Raw genomic sequence first — 9,695 nt, 5'->3', positions numbered from 1 at the left:
TATTGAGAGTAGTCCTGTGTCGGTCTGGAGAGCTCATCCGGGAACAGCCAGTCACCACCGGACTTCATACGCTCGTGTCAGATTTCACACCTCTCATTGGAAGAAGCGCCTGTCAGTCAAACCACTCAGGCCACGTAGTTCCTCTCAGATCTGTATAACAGTTGATAGTATCTCAGGCAGCAGCAGCGCGCTGTCATATAGCTTGTAACTCGCCAGTTTCTCCGCTGACGCGCGTGAGGTGATATTGGGCAACCGTGAGAAAACAGTCGATTACTTACCAACGAAAGCTCACAGAAACGTGAAAATGGTCTCGTTTGAAAGGTAATATCCCAAGCTAAAAGATGATATAAATTATATAGATGTTTGTGGTTGACTGAAGCTGTAATCGGTGTTGGAATGTGACACTTTTCTTTGTTTTCTCAGAATTATCTTATTTCCCTGAGGGATTCTTTGGAACATTACTCGATCTATGATTGTCACACAATGAAATAACCTACATAGGCAAATTCCTTAGAATGAGAGCTTTCTTGTGATACATGATTTGACTATTTTTTGAAAAATATGAAAAATAAATTTACGCAGAAATTTTTCTTCGCAATCGTCAGGCGGAAATTTGTGTCTTGGACTAATGCAATGTAAGCTCGATTTTAACACTCTTATGTATCATAAAAACAAAAGTTATGGTATTATTTGTAAAGCTTAGGTTCTGAGCTTTCAAATGATACCAAATATGGGCTGATACCATATAGGGAAGCCTTTCTACTGGATCATAACGTGAATTATGACGTAGTTTCATCCCGTATCCGGGTTTGAGGAGTTTAAGAGGATATATATATATATATATATATATATATATATATATATATATATATATATATATATATATATATATATATATATATATATATATATATATATATATATATATATATGGGATTCAGGTTGATTAGGACACTTTTTGCTATTGAAATGACTGGGAAAAAGTGTCCTAATCAACCTGAATATATATATATATATATATATATATATATATATATATATATATATATATATATATATATATATATATATATATATATATATATATATATAGGTTTTCCTTTCTTATTGGCTAAATGTTTTGTGCCCAATATTTAATTAGATTGTTTTAAAATATATGAATACATTTCTCTCTGCACTGTAAAAAATTGACTGTAAAATTTACAGTAACTTACTGGCAACTCCGGTTGCCAGTAAGACTGTAAAATTTACAAGAGCACTGTAAATTGTTAACTACAAATGTACTGTAAAATTTACAGTAACTTACTGGCAATTTTGGTTGCCAGTAATACTGTAAAATTTCCAAGAGTATTGTAAATCATTAACTACAATTGTACTGTAAAAAACACAGCACACTGCCTTATATACATGAATATTCTGTACATTTTTTACAGCTGTAACTAAAATTAAAGTCGAAATAATGTTTATGAATGCAAGTGAAATTACAAGAGCAACAATGAACTTACATGTACTGCTATACATTTTACAGTAAATTAGAGCATTTGATGTGGAATTCAATTCACTATTTGTTTGCTGTAAGTTAAAGCATTTTTGTCAAATAAAACTCACAATAACAGGTTCATTAACATAACAAATTTATTGTAATGGCTATTTAACATAACCAGATTCCAAAATGTATTTGGTGAAACAAAAAAAAAATGTAAAAAAAGATTGCACATTAAATGCAAGGCTTTAGCCTTGGTTCATTAATATAACAAATTTATTGTGCAATAATGGCTATTTAACAACCTGATTCCAAAATGTATTTGGAAAAACAATGGAGGAGAAAAAAAAAAAAAGAAAAAAAAAGGAAATTGCACATTAAATGTAAGGCTTTAGCCTTGGAAAAAACCTCGGAGAACAGCAGCACTTAAATATTAACTATGCAGTGCACATATTCCTAAAGTGATTGTTCTAAAGTCATAAACTAAAGAAATGGTCTGAACTGTGCCTACCTTAAAGGCAAGAATATGAACTTCAAATCGGGTCAGTCTCTGGTATCAATTCTATTGGAAATCTTTAAATGACAAACCATTCAAAGTCCATTAGTTTACGCAACAGTGTGCATACATGTGGGTTCATTCCATGCATTTTCTTGTCTCGCTTTCCAGCAGCAACTTTTGATCCAGTTTCCGGGTTGATGCCCACAAGTCCTCTGTGGAAAAAAAAAAAAAAAAAACACACACACACACACACACACACCATCTAATTATCAAAAACAATATACACTTAAAAATAAAATTCAAAATTAGTCAGACAATTCAAATTACATTTAATTTCAATGAAGAGTAGGGGTCATATTTAATTTTATCAGAAATTAATGTAAAAATATTTAGCCTTCCATGTTTACAATAAACAAAATGTACAGATTATATTATTATACAGATTTAAAATTTCTAAAAAGTTGGCTATAGAACATGTAAATCATTACACACTGCAATCCACTGCATCTAGTGCACTGTGTACAGGAAGACTGCAGTGACTATACAGCTGTTAAATGATCTCCTTAAGAGATTTAAGACAAGGTAGTTGTACTGTATTGGAAGTGCAACCACATTTTGTAAAATGCAATAAAATCAAGAATCTGTGATGTCAATACTCTTTCAACTTTAACTGAAAAAAAAAAAAAAAAAAGTACAAAGGAAATATTTCCAATATTTTCACTGACCAACTTATTTGTATTTAATAAATACACAAGTTTAGATATTTAGATAGATTCATTGTTATTTTAGTCATTATAATAATTTCTTTTATTTTTTTTTATATGGTTTTAGCATTGTTTGTAGTATTTGAATTATTTGCACGTTTATAATAGATTATTTGCTACAGCTGTGCTATACTTAACTGCTATACTCTTGGCATTCTACTCTTGCTAATTGAATCCAGGTGGTTATTCATAAATAGTCTACAATGAAAAAAGAGTGAATGTTTGCTGGAAATGAAGTACTGAAGAAAAGCAACTTGAAGCATCTGCTTGTGCTCGTCTAGTTTTTAATCCAGATGCACTTTGCACTTTTTAGTAACATGCAGTGAATAAAATAATTCTCTATTCAGTATGTGGTTAGCAATTTGTTGTTCATTTGAAAACTTTTCCATAAAATATCTAATTCTGATAAACTATCCTAAATTGAAAACCTAAAAAATAAAAAATAAAAAAAAGTGAAAGTAACAATAAATATTGAGTAAGATTTTATGCTCTGAAATACCTCTGAATAAATTCCAGCGTGCATGCAGCGTCATCCTGATAAGCAAGATTTAAGTTGTAATAGGTCGCAAACAATGCTGCCAGACCCTCAACGAACGCCTCTGAAAATGGGCCCAGGACAACTTCCCTCTCGACGGACAACATCCACTTGCTTGGGGTCATGGATTCACCTATAAAAAATAAAATAAGAATATGGCAGGGCATAGATTAATAAGTGTTGTATAGCTCATGTTAAAGGGATAGTTCACCCAAAAATGAAAATTTGATGTTTATCTGCTTACCCCCAGCGCATCCAAGATGTAGGTGACATTTTTTTCTTCAGTCGAACACAAATAAGGATCTTTAACTGCAACTACTGCCGTCTGTCATTCAAATAATAGGTGCAGATGGGGACTTCGGCTATAAGAGTAAATAAAGCTTGCTTAGACAAATCCAAATTAAACCCTGCAGCTCGTGATGACACATTAATGTCCTAAGACACGAAACGATTGGTTTGTGTGAGAAACCGAACAGTATTTATATAATTTTTTACCTCTCATACAAGACTATGTCCAACTCCGTTCAGCACTATTAGTGATGTCTGTTCGCGCTCTGACAGCGGCAGTGATGCGCATATACTTCAATGAGTGTCAGACATCACTGCCGTTGTCAGAGCGCACTCAGACATCATTAAAAGAGTGCTGAATGCAGTTGGACATAGTGGTGTTTTAGAGGTAAAAAATTATATAAATACTGTTCGGTTTCTCACACAAACCGATCGTTTCGTGTCTTAGGACATTAATGTGTCGTCACGAGCCGCAGGGTTTCATTTGGATTTGTCTATGGAAGTTTTATTTACACTTATAGCCGAAGTCCCCATCTGCACCTATTATTTGAATGACAGACGGCAGCGGTTGGAGTTAAAAATCCTTATTTGTGTTCGACTGAAGAAAAAAATGTCACCTACATCTTGGATGCGCTGGGGGTAAGCAGATAAACATCAAATTTTCATTTTTGGGTGAACCATCCCTTTAAAGGGATAGTCTGAAAAGAATTAAATGAAGTGAAAATTACCATGGTTTACTCATGCTATCCTAGGAGTAAATTACTTTCTTCTTTCAGACAAATACAATCGGAGTTACAAAAAAAAAAAAAAAAAAAAAATGTCCTGGCTCTTCTCAGCTTTATTATGGTAGTGAATGACAGGCAAGATTTTGAAGCCCAAAAAGTGCATCCATCGATCATAAAAGTACTCCACATGGCTCAGGCCTTCTGAAGTGAAACGATGCATTCGTTTTGAGAAAAATATCCATATTTAAAACCATATAAACTAAAATATCCACTTTTCAGCATATTTCAGCCTTTCAGTGAATTAATCGCATGAGATTGTCATGCGTGTCTCATCAGTAAAGCCGGTTCTGTGATTAGCGGTAAATGTCCATCACCTGCTTTCAAATGGAGCGGCACTTAATATACTGAGCCGTAGTTCGCTGACAAGCTACACAATATTGCGTTCATAATCACAGATGAATCGCATGCGGTTATGAACGCGATATTGCGTAGCTTGTCCGTGAACTACAGGTTATGGACATTTACCGCTAATCACAGAACCGGCTTTTCTGAAGAGACACGCATGACAATCTCATGCGATTCATCGTGCAGCCCTAGAGTAAATCATGATGTAATTTTTAATTTTTAGATAGACACTATACACTATTGGATTTATAATGAAGACTAATGTTACTAATAAGGATTTTTGTTGAGAGAGAATGGTTCAGAGACAACAACAAAAACAGGGCACAGAGAGAGCCCTGAATATAGGAATGAGAATATAATTGTGAAATAGAATACAGGAACAGAGGTGGCAAAAATGTATTTTTAAAATGGCCATTAAAGTGAGAAAAAAAAAACAAACAAAAAAAAAACAGTACAGGACAAAGAGGTACAAGAGCTAGAAAGCAAATAATTGATGGAGAGAGACACAACGTAAAGCAACAAACCTTGGATGATCAGTGCGGGTGAATCCGGTAATCCCTCTCTTTCCATGTCGGCTGCAGTTGCTGCTGCCTAAGAAAAACAAAAATCAATTTTGCATTAAATATTTGCAATTAAATATTTAAGACATTAAAAATCTAAATGTTATACTTACATCAGCTTCAATTAGAAGTGATTCTGTTCTCTCTTTGAAATGGGCCATTAAGAGTTTCAAGATGCACAGGACCAGAGAATTTCCCTCTTGATACTTTGACAGAACAGCACACACCTCTTTGTTTGTTGGCTTTTCTTGAAAAATCTTAGAATCCTCTTTCCTTTTCCTTCAATGCTCTCCATGATTTTTTGTAGCAGTGAGATGTCAGTAAGCAATTGGAAATGTAAAAAGATCCCCTTCAGACAAAACAGGTAAGGCCATGAATTCTTTAGTTCAGACAGTGGTGGAGTGGCGTTTATATCACGGCGCTGACGGTAATATGTGACCTCCATCAACTTGTGAAGTTCTCCTCTATCGGCTCCAGACATTCCTTCAGTAGAATGAAGCAGCACCATTTGCTTGCGCTTCTCTTCTAAAGTGTCATCATTTTCTCCTGCAGGAAACTCCTCAGGCTGCCAACTGACACAACCATATTGATCAGCCAGCCTTCTTGAGCTCTGGCTTATGGTTCTACACGATGATCGTAGTCGTTCTTTTCTCCGACGAGCTAAAGTGTTGTTTCGGTTTACATGTTCAACACGGGTTTTAACTTGCATGAGCAAAGAGGCATACCCACTACCTATTTTTGTTCCATCAGACAGAACATCAGCAAAGCTGTCCGGGTACTGCTTAACAATATTCTGCACTACAATCTGACACTGTGCCTTTGATGGGTTTACTTCATGTTTTTGCATGTTATCCACTAACATTCTTACTAGCTTCCTTCGATCAGCTGGTGATGGTCTTTTTTTATTTGCAATGGCCAGTTTAATTTCGGAAGGCATGACTTCCCAAGACACCTTAAATGTTTCAGCCCAGGCGCAAGATGCAGAAAAGCAAGCAGTAGAACGAGATGGTGTAGAACTTGAACTCTCTGATCCTGGGCTTGATATATCTGAAAGAACTTGACGCGATGATCGTTGGGGAGTCGAGCAGCTGGATTGTTCTAACACAAATAACCAAATAAAAAAAAAAAAAAATGAAATTTGAACATGAAACATTTTACAATATTTGACAAATTGACATTAATCATTTTAAATCAAATCAAATAAAACATACCTTCATTTTTCCATGCATTCAGTAGTTTGCGGCATTGTATAGGCCTGAGGAATTCCATGAGGTCTTCTTCTTTGACATACCGGAGGTCATCTTTTGTCTCAACACCAATAGCAGAAAGACCATGGATAAATTTTTGAAGCGTTTCATCAGAGAGACCAGGTAACGAAGAGGAGATGGCAAGTTTTATTTCCTCTAAATTAGACATACCTTAAAAAGATGGAAAAGAGTGGTGTAACACAATCACAGACAAGCCACATGTGTTATACTCCTGAAGAGGGTAATAATCTAATAGATCCTCTTGAAGTACACAGACATGTCTTGGGTCCTCATCTGTTATGCAGTATACACCCAAATCCACCAACCGCACAGCACACCGTTTCTCAGACACAAAGTAAACCACAGAATTCTGGTGAACAAGAATTAGTTTAATTCTGCCAACCTCCAAACCCTCATCATTACTGGCCAAAAGAACAACCATGCCTTTCCTGTACTTTGTTCCTTTCAAAGTGATTTCAGTAGCTACTAATGTATTGCCTGGCTGAAAATCAAAATGATCAACTGATTCCCTGATCGCTTCGTTAAAATCACAAGAATAAAATTCAGAGCCTTTTTCAACTTGCACAGAAAGCTGAAAGAGGTTTCCAGCACTTAAATAGGCTTGGAGAAGCTGGTGCCTTTCTGCAAGTGTTGCACATACATTTTTGAAGTTGTGCAATTTTCTAGCACATTGTTTAAAATAGGTATGTTTGCTCTCAAACCGCATAGTCCATAAGCGAATGAGTGGTCCAAATTGTTTTATAAGCTCTGGGTAATGGCACGAGTAGTGATGTTTAGGCTTGAGAGGCTTAGAAGGCAAAGTCACATACCTAAAATGAATGTACTCATCAATGAGCACTTTCAGATATGCAACCTGATCTGCCAGTATTGCGGGTGCACAAATTAGGTCTACAATTTGTCTGAGGAGTAGAATGAGCTGCCACCCTTCTGATTCTGGATCCTTAATTCGGTGTCCAACAATAACTGGTAAAAGTCTTAGAAGACACCAGTTCTGAACAGCGTGACCACAAAGCTTCTCACTCCCCGAGTTAACCTCAGCTGGTTTATTGGCAGCATCATTTCCTGTGTACTTAAACTATTTAATATAGCAATTAAGCTCTGTGTAAGTAAAGAATTTCTCTTGATTTACCAAGTAATCAATGTACAACTTAAGATCAGATGCCACAACACCCTCAAAGAGGTCATGTCCAAGGCAGGGGGGCAAGCCAGGCTGACAAACATGAAAAGAATTCAGCTGATTAAAAGGAGAGTTAAATTTGACTCCATCAACTACATTATCGCCTAAGGTAGCAAGTTCCTGAATGTTTCTCTCGTAAGACTCCACAGTTCGCTTCATAGCAGGTTCTAAAGGTGTGGCATGGAATGAGTCTCTCTCAATGGTGCAATACCTGCAGAAATGTAGGCTTCGGCTAAAGTTCTCAACAAAACCACCAATCATGTGGGATCCCAGGTTGTCACCTACGATGGAACACAAAGAAGCTTTCAAAGTTTTGCCATCATTCACCACAACACCATTCTCCTCAAGATCTTTAAGATCTTCAATTAGTGATCTAAAAACATGAGCTGGTCCAAAGTACTTAAAATCTTGCTCATTACACAAAAGAACAAGTTGCATGTGGTCTATGTTTGACCTGTTGTGAGGTAAAATATCAGACAAGGTAAGATAAACTGCCAGTAATTTGTGTTTTTTTCTAGCTGAGCCTAAAGGATTTACCACCTCAAATGAATCCTGGTAAATGATCAAACCCAGAGATGATGGATCAGTTTGAAAGAGAGAATTTTCAGAAAAATTCTTACCATCCTTTACATCCCGAAACAGATCATTTTCAGCTGTTTGCGAGTGCATCTGTTCATATTGATCCCTCACAGACTGTCACTGAAACAGAGCACTGATGGTCTGTTTAACTGGGACATATTGAGCAAAGCACTCTTTCCCATTTCTTTCACTGACTCCTAAAAAAATAGGGACTGGCTCAACATAGTGGAAATCTTGCTTGAAAGTAGTCCTTCTCCTCTGTGCTGTACTTAGAACTCCACTATTACAAGCTGTCAGCAAATCCTCCCTAGACAACTGATCAATCACATCATTAATCCTTTCCTCTGGTAATTCAAGCAAAGCAAGCTTTTCTCTCAGTTTGCTAAGAAAAAATGACTGCCCAATGTCATGGATGTTTTGAAATTCTTCAACAATGCCTTGAATGGTAGACTCAGGCAATAGCAATTTAGCTTGCAGTTTCAGATAGAAGAGGGTTAAATTTCTTAGAAAAAGAGATTCATCCACAACTTCAGAAAGATTTTGCTCTGCAACTTCTGATCTCTCACTCTCAGACACGACATCTGAAACTGAGGTTTCCATGGTCATAGCAGGCTCTATCAGATGGTTTACAGAGCACATTTTATGTGTCCGTGATACATGTGATGCAAATGTAGATCTCACCTTAAATGTCCTGTTGCAACCAAATGGGCACCGGATCTCCAGACCTGACTGAATATGGCTCTTTAAATGAGACAAAAGCTGTGTTAGGGTCCCACATTGAACTTCACAAAAATCTACATGGCATTTAAAAGTTTTATCACACATCTGTGCCTGATGCTCTTTAGGAGTAGACTGGTGATGTTCCCTGTGATTTCTGTATATGTGGGACTTCAATGAAGAAAACTTAGTGAAAATATGTGGGCAATCAGGTACAGCACATCTAAAACCTGATTTAGGCACATTTCTATGCAGTTTCACATGCTGCACAAAACTCAGGATTGTACTGCTCTCATTATTACAAAAGTGACAGATAAACATTTTCAACTTTAAAAAAATATAAACTTCACAAGCTAATAAATGCACAGCAATAAAGCATGTGCATTGCAAACTAACGTTAATGGCTTGGCAGTCAAGTTAAACACTATTTAACTGCATAAAACCTACACAATCAAGTTAAAAGCCTAAAACGTTTAAAAGCTTACATGTCTACTACCAACAACAATGTAAAAAGAATTTTATACCGAGCAGTTATCAAAAATGTTATAGTAAAATGACAGCCCGGCCACATTTTAATGGTGAAGAAAATATAGACAGCTAACGTTAATCGTTAATCTGTGACGACTGACTCATCAAGCAAATTCATCATAAAATTGGACAAATAATCAATTTTGCAAAGTGGATGTAAAAGGATT

At 36.0% G+C, this 9,695-nt stretch overlaps 1 pseudogene; it reads right to left on the bottom strand.

Moving 5' to 3' along the window:
* Positions 1-2,058: 2,058 nt before the first annotated feature.
* LOC137026576 (sterile alpha motif domain-containing protein 3-like) lies at positions 2,059-9,391 on the bottom strand (annotated as a pseudogene).
* Positions 9,392-9,695: the final 304 nt, after the last annotated feature.

The sequence above is a fragment of the Chanodichthys erythropterus genome, chromosome 9, assembly GCF_024489055.1.
Source record: "Chanodichthys erythropterus isolate Z2021 chromosome 9, ASM2448905v1, whole genome shotgun sequence".
In the NCBI taxonomy this organism is placed as follows: Eukaryota; Metazoa; Chordata; class Actinopteri; order Cypriniformes; family Xenocyprididae; genus Chanodichthys; species Chanodichthys erythropterus.
The sequence above is the reverse complement of the archived record's forward strand: the minus strand, read 5'-3'. Positions and strand labels throughout refer to the sequence as shown.